Genomic DNA, 18,073 nt, shown 5'->3' with positions numbered 1-18,073 from the left:
TACTACCATTATCTGTAACGGATAAACTGACAGGTATGGCTTCAGTCTTTAGAACAATATATGGTAGGTGTTGTAACCGAGACCGAAACAGTCACGGGGTAGCTGTTAGCGAAAGCGGGGAGGGACCGAACGGAAGCGGCCCGCGAACAAACAAGACGGACGAACGGGGAAGGATGGACAAGCACGACGACAGACGACCGAACAAGACACCAAGAACAACAACACGCAAGAAGCAACGGGGTCACGGAAATAAGCAAAGTAAACACAATGCCTGTAAGCGAAATATCGAGAGACTCACGCGAATATCAGACTGCCTCTCTGAGCTTTTTTTTTTTTCTTGTAATTTTAAAACCTTTATAAAAAGGTAGGCCGGCAGAGGCCTATCAATGCCGATCTTCGGCCACAGAAAAAACATACATAAAACAAGAATACAGATAAACAAACATACATGGAGGATAAAAGCCGGCCGCGGTGGCCGTGCGGTTCTGGCGCTGCAGTCCGGAACCGCGGGGCTGCTACGGTCGCAGGTTCGAATCCTGCCTCGGGCATGGGTGTGTGTGATGTCCTTAGGTTAGTTAGGTTTAAGTAGTTCAAAGTTCTAGGGGACTTATGACCTAAGATGTTGAGTCCCATAGTGCTCAGAGCCATTTTGGAGGATAAAAACAGGAGACATACATATTAAAATAAATGAGGGCGTTCACGGATGCGCCGTTTGTATAAAAACGTTCAGCACTCTACACAACGGAGACACAGAGTTTCACACGTGAACGGAAGAGCACTGAAGGAGAGACACTGAGTAACTGACAGGAAGACAAACGCTATCACAGTGGCGACGATCTCCGGCGCACTAAAACATACTGTGAACACAAAAAAGCTGGAGGCCTGCCGGAGGGAAGAGGTGAGGCGAGGAGGGAGGGGGGGAAAGATGCCAGTGCGAGAGAAAAGGGGAGGTGGAGGGGAGAAGGGAGGGGGGTGTGCAGAAGCTCGGGGCAGGTGGGGAGGGAGGGAGGGAGGGAGGAGGTGGGAGGGAGGGAGGACGGAGGAGGGAGAGAAGAGAAATAGGGTGCCCTGGAGGAGAAACACAGGAGGGGGAAGGGGAGGATCAAAGCTAGTAGGAGGCGTAGATGGAGGGGACGAGGGCATCAACCGGTAGGGTGAGTTGATGGAAGCCACCTTGGACAAGGGTATGGAGTGTAGTAAGATGGAGAGCAGGTATGATACTGGTATACAGGCACAGCAGCCGATGGGGGTGGGAAAGGATGGGAGAGACAAGTGAGTGAGAGGGATCAATTTTACGGGAGGTGTAAAGGATTCGTATGCATACAAGAAAGAGGAGGAGATGTGGGAAAGTAATTAATTCGTAGAGGATCCATGTGGGGGAAGGGAGGTGGATGCGATAGGTGAGGCAGAGCACATGGCATTCCAGGATTTGAAGGGACTTGTAGAAAGTAGGAGGGGCAGAGATCCAAGTGGGATGGGCATAACTTAGGATGGGGTGGATGAGGGATTTATACACTCCTGGAAATTGAAATAAGAACACCGTGAATTCATTGTCCCAGGAAGGGGAAACTTTATTGACACATTCCTGGGGTCAGATACATCACATGATCACACTGACAGAACCACAGGCACATAGACACAGGCAACAGAGCATGCACAATGTCGACACTAGTACAGTGTATATCCACCTTTCGCAGCAATGCAGGCTGCTATTCTCCCATGGAGACGATCGTAGAGATGCTGGATGTAGTCCTGTGGAACGGCTTGCCATGCCATTTCCACCTGGCGCCTCAGTTGGACCAGCGTTGGTGCTGAACGTGCAGACCGCGTGAGACGACGCTTCATCCAGTCCCAAACATGCTCAATGGGGGACAGATCCGGAGATCTTGCTGGCCAGGGTAGTTGACTTACACCTTCTAGAGCACGTTGGGTGGCACGGGATACATGCGGACGTGCATTGTCCTGTTGGAACAGCAAGTTCCCTTGCCGGTCTAGGAATGGTAGAACGATGGGTTCGATGACGGTTTGGATGTACCGTGCACTATTCAGTGTCTCCTCGACGATCACCAGTGGTGTACGGCCAGTGTAGGAGATCGCTCCCCACACCATGATGCCGGGTGTTGGCCCTGTGTGCCTCGGTCGTATGCAGTCCTGATTGTGGCGCTCACCTGCACGGCGCCAAACACGCATACGACCATCATTGGCACCAAGGCAGAAGCGACTCTCATCGCTGAAGACGACACGTCTCCATTCGTCCCTCCATTCACGCCTGTCGCGACACCACTGGAGGCGGGCTGCACGATGTTGGGGCGTGAGCGGAAGACGGCCTAACGGTGTGCGGGACCGTAGCCCAGCTTCATGGAGACGGTTGCGAATGGTCCTCGCCGATACCCCAGGAGCAACAGTGTCCCTAATTTGCTGGGAAGTGGCGGTGCGGTCCCCTACGGCACTGCGTAGGATCCTACGGTCTTGGCGTGCATCCGTGCGTCGCTGCGGTCCGGTCCCAGGTCGACGGGCACGTGCACCTTCCGCCGACCACTGGCGACAACATCGATGTACTGTGGAGACCTCACGCCCCACGTGTTGAGCAATTCGTCGGTACGTCCACCCGGCCTCCCGCATGCCCACTATACGCCCTCGCTCAAAGTCCGTCAACTGCACATACGGTTCACGTCCACGCTGTCGCGGCATGCTACCAGTGTTAAAGACTGCGATGGAGCTCCGTATGCCACGGCAAACTGGCTGACACTGACGGCGGCGGTGCACAAATGCTGCGCAGCTAGCGCCATTCGACGGCCAACACCGCGGTTCCTGGTGTGTCCGCTGTGCCGTGCGTGTGATCATTGCTTGTACAGCCCTCTCGCAGTGTCCGGAGCAAGTATGGTGGGTCTGACACACCGGTGTCAATGTGTTCTTTTTTCCATTTCCAGGAGTGTAGGTGTGGAGGATTGTGGAGGGGTCCAGAACCCATGTGCGGCCAGAAAGGAGCTTGAGGAGGCGGAGTCAGGAGCGTGCCTTGGCTTGGATCGTCTGGAGATGGGGGCCCCGGAGAGGTGACAGTCAAGGGTGACGCCAACGTACTTGCGGCTGGGGGTAAGGTTAATAGGATGGCCATAGATAGTGAGATAAAAATAAAGGAGGCGAAAGGAAGGGGTGGTTGTGCCTACAATGATCGCCTGGGTTTTGGAAGGATTGACCTTGAGCAGCCACTGATTACACCAAGTGGTGAACCTGTCAAGATGGGATTGGAGAAGGTGCTGGGACAAGGGCAAGGAAGGCCTTGTCATTGGTGTATTGGAGAAGGTGTAAGGGGGCTGAAGATGGTGGCATGTCCACCGTGTAAAGAAGGTAGAGAAGAGGGGAGAGAATGGAACCTTGGGGCACACAAGTGGAGGGGAGGAAGGTGTAGGAATCCGTGCTATGGATGGTGACATAGGAAGGATGGTGAGAAAGGAAGTAGGCGATCAGATGGACATAGTTAATAGGAAGGGCGCAGGTTTGGAGCTTGAAGAGGAGACCGGAATGCCATTCATGGTCATAGGCGCACTCAAGGTTTACAGAGAGGAAGATCGCGGAGCGACGGGAATTTAACTGGTTGGAGAGTAGGTGAGTGAGATGAAGGAGGTCATCGGTAGAGAAGGATTGTCGAAAGCCACAGTGGGTAGAGGGAAGGAGGTGGTGTTGGTGGAGGTGCTAATGGATGCATCGAGCGAGGATGGATTCCAGGACCTTGCTGAAGACTGAGGTAAGGTTGATGGGATGGTAGGAGGAGACAGAAGAAAGCGGTTTCTCAGGTTTGAGGAACACCAAGATTGGGAGGTTTTCAACAGGCTGGGGTAGAAGCCGGTGGACAAGACCACATTATATAGTCTGGACAGGGTGGAGAGGAAGGAGGCGGGAGCTTCAGGGGGGGGGGGTGAAAGTAGGTAACACAGCCATGACCAGGAGCGGTTCTGCATTTTGTGTGTATTGTAGTGGTGATCGGGATGTTGATTTCAGTATGTGTAATGTCCAAGTACTGGAAGCCAGGAGCAAGTGGAGGGGCAGAGGTGTCAGTCCGATCACAGACGTCAGGGAAGAGGGAGTAATCGAATTGAGATCATCAGGGACGGTAAAGATATCGGAAAGGTAGGAAGCAAAATGGTTGGCCGTACTAAGGTTATTAGGAAAGGGGTGGTCATCATGAAGGAGAGGGTAGTAGGAGGATGGGGGTTAGACCTGGTAAGGCGGAAGAAAGCTGTGCCTCCTGAGTGAGAGGTAGGCATTAAATTACATTATAGGGTACGTCGCAATTGGCCGCTGGGACCACGTGCTCCACAGTGGCGCCCTCACATTATACGCAGGCCAGGAGTGCTCGCAGCCACAGCTTACAGCGCGACGGCTGCAGAGACCTCTAGTGGTAACCGAGGTCCATGCCATCTGGCGCAAAAAAATGGTTCAAATGGCTCTGAGCACTATGGGACTTAAGATCTGAGTCATCAGTTCCCTAGACTTAGAACTACACAAACCTAACTAACCTAAGGACAGCACACACATCCCTGCCTAAGGCAGGATTCGAACCTGCAACCGTAGCAGCAGCGCGGTTCGGGACTGAAGCGCCTAGCACCGCTTGGCTGAGCAGGAATTTGCACAAATGGCAACCGATGAGTCTTTGGTGACCTTTGATGATTGTTAGCGATGTGATGGGATCAAGTTTACATATTACTGTGTTGGAAAAGTAGTTATCAGTTTGGAGATCTTCACTGACAGGTGATGTCGACTGGAACTCTGACTACGAGGATGCCTGTCCTCACGTTCTGATGCAGGCCAATTTCAGGCCATTAGTATACGCAAATGCCTCATCTACCTAGCTGTTTCTCGATTCGAGTAGCCATCCAAATGAAGATGCACAATGAGGCCCTTTCTGGACACTGTCAAGTGCTGATAATGCTGTCTCACAGAAGTACTAGTCGTCTCCGCGTCCTCCACGTTGCTCATTGAACATCTAATGCTGTTCACGCCCATTATGTGCCCTACCAGGCCTGGTAAGAACAGTGAATACAAACAATACTAATGCTCACTGGTGGCCTTTCTTCCTGTCACATAAAATTACAACTATAATCATTTAATGACCCTCTGATGGTGTCTATGTGTACGAGGTTACATTGACATCTGACCATGTCTTGTGGGTGTTTCACTTCTCCTGTCAGACAGCGCACAAAGATTATGATGCAACATGCTATCTCTGTTCTTGTGTGTTACCTGTGATTAATTTGCTGATGCTGAGTAAGTGTTTACAGAAACATACAGCTAAGGTCATTAGTCTCTTATTCATCCCCCAGGACAGAAGCAGTGTACTCAATCTGTCTGAGTGTAGAGTAAACCCTGGGTGCAAGTCACATAGTGTTGTAAATGTTTGCGTAGCCTGTATCTGAGGCGGAACATGGCAGCTAGCCCTGTATTTACCAAGTGAGACGTGGAAAACTGCCTAAAGGCCACATCCACTCATGCACCATGCACGCACTCCGACCTCTCGGCGTTAATCCGCTGGGCGGATTCGATCTGAGGCCAACATACCTCACCGTCCCGGAAGCGGTCGCGTTAACACATGCAGCTACCCTGTAGGTGATTAATTTACAGTGGAGAGTTGTAAAAACTGAAGTGCAACATAAGACTTACGGTTTTCTCGACCCATGTACACGTAACATGTTTCCTTCTTCTATGTGTGAGGAATCTGTCCCAAACGTCTTGCCATCTCTTTTTGTTACACCCTACAGGTGAAACTTTGTTTCCTATAACAGCACCTTGGGTGCACAAGCCTTTCACGTATTTTCTGTTATCCTTCACTATCATAGCTTTACAAAACATGTAACTGTTGACGTAAAAAAAAATGGTTCAAATGGCTCTGAGCACTATGCGACTTAACTTCTGAGGTCATCAGTCGCCTAGAACTTAGAACTAATTAAACCTAACTGACCTAAGGACATCACTCACATCCATGCCCGAGGCAGGATTCGAACCTGCGACCGTAGCGGTCGCTCGGTTCCAGACTGTAGCGCCTAGAACTGCACGGCCACTCCGGCCGGCTGTTAACGTCAGATACAGTTTCAAGAAGATGTAGCACAATCTGCTCACGTATAAGAAAATACCATTTATGTGGTCCAAGATCATAAATTACCCTTAAGGAAATAAAATTGATCGTTAATGTGAAACTGCCCTGCGGCCGTCGAAAAGTTGTAAATAACTGTCAGTCGAAAGTTGTAAATAATTGTGTCAGGCATTGGTGATGGCATCTTGTTTCGATAATTTACTCAATAAAACTGACTGAGCACAAGAGCCCTGTCTGCACTTTTTTTCGTGTATGTAGACAGAAATAAAATCTTCTGCGTCAACGGAAATGTCTGATATTCATTTTACGTGCCTCCATTGTGTCTTTAGCAATCCTCACAATACGCGCATTTGAAACAGGTAAGACACAATTCAAATAATAATTAGAAATATTTTTAACCCACTATCGTCTTACCTCTTCAATCATTTGTTTTAAGGTAGTAAAGTAAGAGGGAAAACAAGAGTGGATTTTGCAACAGCGAGAGGTACTACTCGTAGACTAAAATTTAGTTAAAGTAATAGGAAAGCACTCCGTCTTCAGGCCACGACTGGCCTACTGGGACCATCCGACCGCCGTGTCATACTCAGAGGAGGATGCGGATAGGAGCGGCATGGGGTCAGCACACCGCTCTCCCGGTCGTTATGATAGTATTCTTGACTGAAGCTGCTACTATTCGGTCGAGTACCTCCTCAATTGGCATCTCGAGGCTGAGTGCACCCCGAAAAATGGTAACAGCGCATGGCGGCCTGGATGGTCACTCATCCAAGTGCCGATCACGCCCGACAGTGCCTGACAGCGCTTAGCTTTGGTGATCTCACATGAACCGGTGTATCCACTGCGGCAACGCCGTTGCCTAAAGTAATAGAAACAGTTTCTAATTTATCGTAAAATCTTACTAGTTTCATTTATTTGGATTATAACAATAAATAACGAAAATGAACGCGAGTGAAAATGTACGATAATAGAAGTAAAAAAGTTACAAAAGCATGAGTCTGCAAAAGAGCCGTTCGCAAGATGATTACGAATGTGTGGCTATGAGCTGCCTCTGACTTCAGTGTGAAGTAGTGTCATGGTTAGTTAGTACAGTTAGCCGGCCGAAGTGGCTGTGCGGTTCTAGGCGCTACAGTCTGTAGCCGATCGATCGCTATGGTCGCAGGTTCGAATCCTGCCTCAGGCATGGATGTGTGTGACATCCTTAGGTTAGTTAGGTTTAATTAGTTCTAAGTTATAGGCGACTGATGACCTCAGAAGTTAAGTCGCATAGTGCTCAGAGCTAACCATTTAGTTAGTACAATTGTATTTGAAATGTAAGCTTTTAAGTACACATTTGACTGAGCTGAAATTTCACCAGCTCATGGTATTACATAAGACGTTACCTAATGCTCTAGTGTGGTCAAAGAAGGCTGGGTCGAAAAAGATCTGTTCTTTGGTCTCGAAGGCCACCTGATGTCAATCTTCTGGATTTATGTCTGGGGTTATCTCAAAAGTGAAGTGTACAGCACTCCCACTGACACAGTTGAAGAGCTGGAGCAGCGAACTGTGCAGTCTTACTGATACTTACGATATATTCGTAGGATTTTCTAAAAAAAATCGTAACTCGCTGCAGGGACGAGAATCGTATTTCAACCAAATACAAGAAAGGCATGTGGAACACCTGCTTTATTGTGTAGGAGTATACGGTAGACGGTAACACTTAATGAACTCAAGTAGTATTGTATATTATATTAAAGTAAGCCATGTCTTAAAATTGTGCCAAATTAGATCTGGACCAACTGAGAAACTTATATTTCAAATGCGTTTGTAGAGTTCCATTATGTATATAAAGCAGGGTATGTCCGAGAGCTCCTCTCAAACCCCTGAAGCGCTGTAAACCAAACTTAGCACATAAACAGCAGGCCTCACAAGTATCAGCACTGTGGGGTTTATAATCCCCTACAGACGAAAACGTTTCTTCTTCAGCCACTGTCGTACATGCTGCCCTATATGACAGGTGTGTTATGTGGGAACGGTATCAGTTTGTCAAATCAACCTGCTCTGCAGGGCAACCTGCATGTCAGGGACAAATAACAGTTTTCTGGAACGGACATGAAGGCTGTCCTGCATGATAGGCATGTTGTGGGAGTGATATTGGTCATCAGTTGAGGAGCTGGAGATGCATGAGGCAGGTGGAAGGTGTAAGTAGTAGTGTAGCAAACTAGGTACTCCCCATGTTGCATTGTTCCCAAATTTATTCAAGATGACGGATCCAAGATGGTGGTGATAGTTTTGGGAACGTCACAATGCCGCCATGGCAGGAAGTTCAAACTTTGGTGGGAAGATAGGTCAACTGGGCTACCTCTAGTAACCGAACACCTTCCCCTCCTCCCTCCTTCCCCCACCACAAAATGGTGAAAGTTCAAATTCCAGCAGGACAATGTAACACACTACAGCCACCTCCACTAACCTCAGAAAATGGCGGGAAAATAGGTCGCTTGGGCTGCTTCCACCAACCTAAGTCATCCAACCGCCACCTCTTCCTAGTAATTGGCGGGGAAAGGACTCAGCCTGTGCTCGATAGGATGGACGTAAGTCTTTATTTTGCAGGCAGTCTTTATTGAAACAATTAGAGGCTGTACCTCCATCCAGTGTCTTCACCATGAGGTATGGAGTCCAACTGACATAGAAAACATTACTGCTACCAGAGGGCGCCATCACCCCTCCCACATAATCCAAGATGGCAGTCTGGAGGGGAAAAATGGCGGGAAAAGGACTCAGCCGGTTCTGGGCTGCTGGAGAGAGGAAGGAGTGTCCTTTATTTACTTTGGAACAATTTATTTATGGACAGTTTTGACATAGTATATTTGTTACACTTAATACAAAATACTGATGTGCCTGGGGTCACAATACACAGTTTACAGACCTGCAAACTACTCGCAAGTAATGCAGTACACTGATGTATATACACGCAAACAACTCGTAAAATACCGAAATAATGCAGTACACAGCACCCAGACCTTCAAACCACTCGTAAATCACCGAAATAATGAAGAACACTGATGTACAAACAAGCAAAAAACCCATAAATTACCGAAATAATGCAGTACACAACATACATACATGGAAGCAACTCGTAAACAGTGAAAAAATAATGCATGTGTAATGCTACGCAAACACACACACAGTGCTTAAACCAGGCTGTTCCAACCGAGCTCCAGGGAGCCGGAGCGCTCCGGAGCGCTCACTGCGGCAGCTCGGAGTCCGCGTGGAGGGGGAAAACGAACTCACTGCCCCTGGCCGCATGCAGCCGCAACTGACGCAATAATCCGTGTTCAATGACAGCTATGACTAGCCGCGGGAGCCCTGTACCTCTATTGGAGGATACCTTTCTATTCACTGAGAGGGATGGTCGTCTGCAGTGTCTTGTATGTCATAAAGTATTTAATTCTGCAAGGAGGTAAAATATACACCGACATTATACACGTCTTCACGCAGCGCACTACGATCAGGTAGAAGGCGTTGCATGCAGAGAATTGGTAGCCAGGCTTAAGAACGACATACCAGGAGGCGTAATACGGAGGGTATCGAAACATGCAACATAGTTCGTGTTCTGTAATGCGTTTATAATTTTCAGGTGAATGAGAGCGGAGAAAACACTACTGAACCTGCAATTCGAGCAAGCTACAGGATCGCTCACGTCTTTGCGACCAGTGACAAGCCGTTTTCGGTGGGACCAATCGTAAAATCGTGCATGGTAGCAGTTGCAGAATGTTTGTTTCCAAGGGAGGTGCAGGCAATTGAAGGGGTTTGCCTGAGTTTGCCTGTCGAAGCAAACAATGTCTCGTCAAATCCTGAATATGGCAGCGGTTTTAGAGACACAGCTCAGGGAAAAAGCGGAGAGCTTTGTTGCATTTTAGCTAGCGCTTGGCGAAAGCACCGACATATCGGACTGTGCTCAGCTGGCAGTGTTTGTGTGTGGTGTCGACATGGAGCTGCAAGTAACTAAAGAACTCTTGGATGTGGTACCACTCGATTACACCGCAACAGTACGTGACATTTTTGAAGCTGTTTGTGAATCAGTGGACAATATGGATTTCCCGTGGGATAAGCTCCATTCTGTAGCAACAGACGCTGCACCACAAATGATCGGGCGTCACCAAGGTTTTGCTTCTCGTTTGAAAAATAAACTCAGGGACGAATTCGGGAAAGACATTTTGACTCTTCATTGTTTTGTTCGCCAAGAGGCACTGTGTGCTGAAACAGTAGAGCTAGGTGGCCTAATGAAAGATGTCGTGAAATGTGTGAATTTTGTGCGGCGTCACGGTATGAATCATCGCCAATTCAAAGGATTCCTGAAAGATATGGAAGCGGAATATGGGGATATACCTTACCACAGTACAGTTCGTTGGCTGAGTCGGGGAAAAGTTCTTGATGTTTTCTTTGCCATTCGTGAGGAAATATCCCTTCTTCTCGAAATGAAAGGGGAAGAAATGCGTTGTCTGAAAGATATAAAATGGATATCAGACCTGGCGTTCCTAGCTGACATAACTATGCATCTGAATAATTTAAATCTGTCATTGCAGGGCAAAGGGCAGCTAATCTTTGACATGCACGACCAGATCAAAGCGTTCATGGAAAAGTTACGTTTATTTGAGAGGCAGATGAGTAATGGACATTTAACGTTCTTCAATCGTCTTGCTTCTTTAAAACTACCTGAAGGTACTACTTTCGGCGATTACCAAGCAAAGTTAAAGCAGCTCATCACGTCGTTTGAAACACGATTCCGAGACCTCACTAGTTTGGAAATGGAACTTACGGTGTTCAGCACTCCTTTTTCAGTTTCCCATGATGACTTGTCATCGTCACTTCAGTTGGAGATTATTGATTTGCAAAATTCAACTTCGTTGAAAGAGAGGTACTACAACACGTTGGATTTGTCACGATGGTATCGTTCATTACAGCAAAAAAACATTTCTCAAGCTTCACATCGATGCCACTCAGATCATCTGCATGTTGGGATCTACGTATTGTTGTGAGCAGCTTTTCTCAGCAATGAAAAGAGTAAAAAGTAAGGAACGATCGTTTCTTCAGGATGCAACAATAAAGGCCATCCTCCGCATTAACGCTGCGAACACTTTGACGCCAGATATTTCCGATCTTGTAATGAAAAGAAAATGTCAAGCTAAAGAGGCCCAATAAATTTGTAAAACAGTTGTTCCTTATTTATTTCCTGAACATCGTATTTCCTGGTGTAGCATGTCCCCACGTCTTAGCAGCTAAGAGTACGAGGTTGTCGATCTTGTAAGACGCAGGTGGCACATCAAAACGCTCGCCTTGCCGCCTGCCTCAGCCAGTCGTGCCACCTGCCGGCGTGCCGGCCCACTTTGAATGGTCACAGCGAGCGACACGGCTCCCTGGAGCAGGGAGCGCTCCGCGGCTCACGACGGAGCCGACGAGCTGGAACAGCCTGGCTTAAACAGCTGAAAATAATGCAATCCACAAAAACTCATAGCACGTAAAAAGCGCTTTTGAACTATCATCAGCCACGTTGTATCAGAGGCTCCAAGGCAATGGCAGAAATATGATTCACTAGTGGCTGTAATCATCAAAGGACTTCTCCATCGGATACAACGCAGGTCGGTGACATGTTACTGCACTGCTGGTCTGATTATATATACACCTATGATCATGGTCTATATTCAGCGTCACAGTATTTGTGTGAAAGAAATTCATTCACAGGTAATGCCATACCTTGATTTATAAAGCCAGTATAGCTTTAACATGGATACCTGCGTGAGCCTGTAGAACCAAGACCACTTGTGATGGTAATATGGTTGTGTTTTTTAACATCTGGCTGTTTGTAAGACGATTATGCCTCTCTTTCTAAGACACACTGGTCGTACTAGCAGGAAAAACGTATGAGACATGTCCACCCATTACCGATTTTCAGTCAGTATTATTTCGAATCGCCAGCAATCAGTTATTGGCGAAGTATTATACTTAGTAGTAGGGGATGCGTGATAGGTTCACCTTGAGCATCAGGCTTACAAAGTATGTGTTTGTGTTCCAACATGTGCAAAGGAAATGACTATGTCCAGTCATAAGGAAGGTATGGATTTGACATGGAATATTGTGATAGCAGCCGGCCGCTGGTGACCGAGCGGTTCTAGGCGCTTCAGTCTGGAACCGCGCGACCGCTACGGTCGCAGGTTCGAATCCTGCCTCGGGCATGGATGTGTGTGGTGTCCTTAGGTTAGTTCGGTTTAAGTAGTTCTAAGTTCTAGGGGACTGATGACCACAGATGTTAAGTCCCATAGTTCTCAGAGCCATTTGAACCATTTTTTGTCCTTAGGTTAGTTAGGTTTCAGTAGTTCTAAGTTCTAGTGGACTGATGACCTGAGATGTTTAGTCCCATAGCGCTCAGAGCCATTTGAACCATTTTTTTTTTTTTTTGTGATAGGAAAGGGAAGTGTTGTGGACTGACAAGACAGCCAGTCCACAGTGACGGGTAACCGAAAGGCACGCGTTTACACACGCCGGCTGGCGTTATGTCTGAAACAATATACGTAATGAATGCTATAAAGAAAAGTACGTAGCTTCTGGAATACTTAACTTTAATCCATCATTTGTATACAGCATTCTTGATGATACAAGTGAGACTCTCTCTAGAAATGGTTAATGGCGCCTTGCTAGGTCGTAGCCATGGACTTAGCTGAAGGCTATTCTGTCTCTCAGCAAATGAGAGAAAGGCTTCGTCAGTGTAGTCGCTAGCAAAGTCGTCGTACAACTGGGGCGAGTGCTAGTACGTCTCTCTAGACCTGCCGTGTGGTGGCGCTCGGTCTTCAATTACTGACAGTGGCGACACGCGGGTCCGACATGTACTAATGGACCGCGGCCGATTTAAAGCTACCACCTAGCAAGTGCGGTGTCTGGCGGTGACACCACAGGAAGAGTATGTCAAGAATGGTACAGATATTTCTATTCTCAGAGCCACACCCATCAGCAGTGTGTATTTCCAGTACTTCGGTCATTGTTGAATGTTGTTCAATGGCGGTGCGTGCCGCGCAGCGCCGGTGGCTTGTGGCGGGAATGATTCACGTTTCTGGCTAAAGGTATGAGCTGTCCAAATGGCGAGACCTGTTGGGATGCAGGAATGTAGCTGATTTTACCATGTCGTCCTCTAGACGGCCGAATAGCGAACAAATACTTAGTATGTGTTGGACAGCTTTCGTGATCACATGGAAATTTGAGAAGATTCAATATGCACATGTGGCTGCACATTTCACGCCTTTATTTAGTTGAGAGAACATCGACTGTGGTTTGTGTATTTAGCTGGTGAAAGACTGGTGGAAGGCACATATGCTGGTTCTCTAGACATAAGAAACACCTTAGCCGACTTTGTAAATTATAGGCATGATTTGGAAAGACAAGTTGAAGCAGACCATCCATCTCTGGCGACGATGCCATCACTCATCCACCAATGTGGCATTAGGACATCTCCAGACCAGTAGCTGTAGGATTCCAAAAATTCGAAAATTCCCGCCATTTTTCTCATCTGTAAGACAGTGCTTCGAATTCTGTTTGTGTAATTGTCCAGATTCCCCCCTCCCTCCGCCCCCCTCCCCACCCCTGTGCTTAGACAATGCTCTCTTTTCAAACAAAAAGAATGCTTTCATGATTAACCGTGTTTTCACGAGTGTGCACATTATGAACGCTTTTAGCAATGAGGACATTTAACATTTGTGAGTTGTATATTGACAGCAGGCCAAAAATTTTGCGGCGATGCATCAGCTACACTGGGCAGGTAAACATGCATGCACAGCTACATGGTTCAAATGGCTCTGATCATTATGGGACTCGACATCTGAGGTCATTAGTCCCCTAGAACTTAGAACTACTTAAACCTAAATAACCTAAGGACATCACACACATCCATGCCCGACGCTGGATTCGAACCTGCGGCTGTAGCGGTCGCACAGTTCCAGACTGAAGCGCCTAGAACTGCTCCGCCGCAGCACGCTCAGCTAGACGCAGCATGCATGTTCCATTATGATCTCGATGGAGAGAAAGCAGTCAATGTTATTCTGGAACAGATTTCTATAGTGCGACCTGTGACGTCAGTAACCACAGGTTTTGTGCATGCATGCTAGACACGTCTCACATGTCCCATTAGGGATCGCAAGCGGTGAAAGCTGTCGATGTTATTCTGACACAGATTGCTACAGCACGTCCAGAGGGGGGACTTGGATGTTATTTACATAGATATGTGACACTGATAATCTTTTAGCTGTTCTGCAAACATGTCTCGGCACCACAGCTATGTTCATCGAGCCAGCAAAGGTGCCTAGGTGAATATGTATTTCGACAGGAATTTCTCAGGTGTCATGTATGAAAGGGATGCCACCGCCTCATGCTTGCGGGACCCGAACAGACACCTGTATGTGGCTCGGTAGCTGATGACCGCGTCGTCACTTTGTGAGGGCTGCCCATGCATCCCAACTCCTGGGGGCACGTACGGAGTCGGCATCGTCGGCGTTGAGCGCGCATTGGAGCCTCTGATACGTTGTGGTTGATGATATTTCGAAAGTGTTTTTGACGTGCAATGAGTGCTTGTGCACTGCATTATTTTTCAGCTGTTTAAGCATTGTGACCGTGTTTGCATAGCGTTACACATGCATTATTTTTTGACAATTTACTTGTTGCTTGCATGTCTGTATGCTGTGTACTGCATTATTTCGGTAATTTACGAGTTGGTTGCGTGTCTCTACATTAATGCACTGCATTATTTGCGAGTAGTTTTCAGGTCTGTAAAGTGTGTATTATGACCCTTAGCTCGTCAGAGCGAGTGTGTTGTATCAGTGTAATAAATATACTATGTCAAATCCCTCCCTAAATAAATTGTTCCCAAATAAATAAAGCACACTCCTTCCTCTCTCCAGCAGCCCAGAACAGGCTGAGTCGTTTTCCCGCCATTTTCCCTTCCAACCGCCATCTTGGATTACGTCACAAGGGGGCGACTGCGTCCTTGGTGGCAGTACTGGGTACTAGGTCAATTGGACTCCGAACCTCATGATGGACACACTGGATGGAGGTATTGCCTCTAATTGTTTAAATAAAGACTGAAAATGAAGACTTACTTCCATCCTATCCAGCACAGGCTGAGTCCTTTTCCCGCCATTTCCTAGGAAGAGTTGGCAGTTGGATGACTTAGGTTAGTGGAGGTAGCTCAAGTGTCCAATTTTCCCGCCATTTTCTTAGGTTAGTGGAGGTAGCCACGGTGTGTAGCATTGTTGTGTTGGAATTTGAACTTTCCACTATTTTGTGGGTGGAGGGGGAGGGGAGGGGATTCAGTTACTGGAAGTAGCCCAATAGACCTATCTTCTCTCCAAAATTTGAACTTCCCACCATGACGACATTGCGACTTTGCCAAATCTATCGCCGCCATCTTGGATCCGCCATCTTGAAAAAATTGGGAACAGTGCAATGTGGGGTGGTACATAGTTTGCTCCAATACTGGTTTAGAGGGTGGTTGGCAGGTGGAAATGGAAAAGGTGGAGGTGTATATGTATAGAGAGAGGGGAAGGAATATATGCTCAGAGGGAGGAGGGAGGAACATACAGTCAGAGAGAGGGGGTGGAGGGATTGTACAAAGCGAGGGGTAGGTAGAGATGAAGAGTCAGATAGAGGTGGGAGGATGATGTAGACAGTACAATAGGAATTCTGTGAGGTGTAGAGGGTATGTGGAGGTATGTGACGCTAGATATCTCCATACAGGTCACACAGTTTCTGAAAATTACAGACCCCTGGTTTTTGTGCATAGAACTGGCGCCAGATAGCGTCTCAGATATTTTCCATCGCTTTGTGAATAGATTTTGATGGTTAAGATATCAACGTGAGTTCACTAATATGCTCCTCAAACCACTGCAGAAAGATTATGGTCTTATGACATGGCCGGTTATGCTGCTGGAAGATGCAATCACTGTCAGGGAGGACATAAAACATGAATGGCTGCAATAGGTCTGCACATAGTCCACAGCTGCCATACTGCATTCGGTTACCACCAAATATCTCACATATGCCCAGCTAAATATACAGTACTGACCCCACCAGCCTACATTCGCGATGAGGACAGCCAGTCGCCTGAATGGCGACTTACGTGGATACAACCATCTACTTGGTTTAACCAGAAATGTGATTTATCCGACTAGGCATCTCAGTCGGGAGTGCATAGGAGGTGTGTATTGCCAAGCCCTATGTCCGTCAATGTGCACTGAACAATGTGCTCCGAAACATTGTCGTCAGATCTCCCACAGCTCGTGCCACCTATGCTGCTTTACAGAGCGGACAAACGTCCGACATCCACATTCTGTGGTGAGGCGTGGTCTTCTAGCATCTTGTCGCCTACTAGTGGTTCCACAGTCCACTTTCCACAGATGCTCACATGGCGACATTCACTCTCGTGGAGGACAGTGGTCATAATTTTTTGGCTCATCATATATATCTGCCCAGGTATGAAGTCCATCTCCTCCTTCCGCCTCTCTCTGTTCATCTCCATCTCCCCTCTCTCTGTATCCACCTCCGACATACCTACTCACTATCCACTTCATCCTGCCTCTCTCTCTGTCAAACTGCTACTCTCCCCTCTCTCCATTCATCTGCTTCTCCCCAATCTCTCTATCTGCTCCTTCGCCCTCTATCCACCTTCTCCTCTGCCCTGTAAGTCCATTTCATCCTGCTCCCTCTGTCTCTTATCATCCCATTCTATCTCCTCCCTCCCTCCCCCTGTGCATGTCCTCTCTCCTTTCTCTGTCCATTTCCCCCTCCTCCTTTCTCTGTCCATATCCTCTTCCCCCTATCTCTGTCAACTCCTTCTTTCTCCTCTCTGTCAGTCCATCTCTTCCTGCCCCCTTTCCTCTCCACATTATCACCACCACTCCAACAGTATATTGCCAGTTCTTACCCCCACGTCATTTATTTCCTGATAGCAACTAATATGTGTACCAAGTTTGGTTGAAATCGATCCAGAAGTTTTGGAGGAAGTTTTTACCGCCGTCCTTTGGTGGCCGAGCGGTTCTAGGCACACAGACTGGAACCGCGCGACCGCTACGGTCGCAGGTTCGAATCCTGCCTCGGGCATGGATGTTTGTGATGTCCTTAGGTTAGTTAGGTTTAAGTAGTTCTAAGTTCTAGGGGACTGATGACCTCAGAAGTTAAGTCCCATAGTGCTCAGAGCCATTTGAAGTTTTTACCCACGTGCTTGCCCGCCGCGTACGCACATGTCACGTATATCATATATATATCTAACATATTTCACACATATTTGTACACATATTTCACCATATCTGTAGCGACATTGGCCCTGCAGTTTCGTTTTCACGCAGTTCAATGATTATGACGTCATATCTCCTGAACAATATGACATACAATGTGCGTATATACAGCGGCACATGTCGACGCTGTCTGCGAAATGTGTCGTGAATAGAGTTATTAGCAAAGGTGTAATAAATTAAAACGTTACACCCGATGCGACAGTTTTACTGCAAGAGCAGCGAAAATGTAATAAGCGATAAACTTTTTCTCTTTCATCATTTTGTAGGCGTTGTCAGCGAGAAGTTTCTGAAATGTTTGAAATTGTGTGTTAAGTTTGTTGCAAGTCACCAAGTGCTCTCATTCTCAAATACTGAATGAATAAAGACTGGGTATTCTCGTGACGTGGGCTACACTTCTTTTTCACTCCCATCCCGCCCCTTTGATAGGTAGGCGGTTCTTACAACCACAGCGATTATATCCAGATAGTAAGTGGTATGTTACGGCAAGAAAGTTCTTCTGAACTGCCTAATCCAGAGTGACGAATAGGAACTTAATTAAAAATTGGAAACACATCCTACGATAGACAACATGTGTGTTCTTCTCGACTGCCTAATCCAGAGTGACGAACAGCCCGAAACACTTCGCGCGCCATATCAGAAAAGGCGTGACCCGAACGCTTCCGAAGTGCTTCGTCTGCTA

The 18,073-nt window shown here is 47.4% G+C and overlaps 1 protein-coding gene across 1 annotated transcript in view; it reads right to left on the bottom strand.

Annotated features, from left to right (window-relative positions):
* LOC126184393 (alkaline phosphatase-like) overlaps positions 1–18,073 on the bottom strand; it is a 1,034,434-nt gene that overhangs the window by 701,579 nt on the left and 314,782 nt on the right. The window lies entirely within an intron of this gene.

The sequence above is a fragment of the Schistocerca cancellata genome, chromosome 4 (assembly GCF_023864275.1).
Source record: "Schistocerca cancellata isolate TAMUIC-IGC-003103 chromosome 4, iqSchCanc2.1, whole genome shotgun sequence".
Taxonomy (NCBI): Eukaryota; Metazoa; Arthropoda; class Insecta; order Orthoptera; family Acrididae; genus Schistocerca; species Schistocerca cancellata.
The sequence above is the reverse complement of the archived record's forward strand: the minus strand, read 5'-3'. Positions and strand labels throughout refer to the sequence as shown.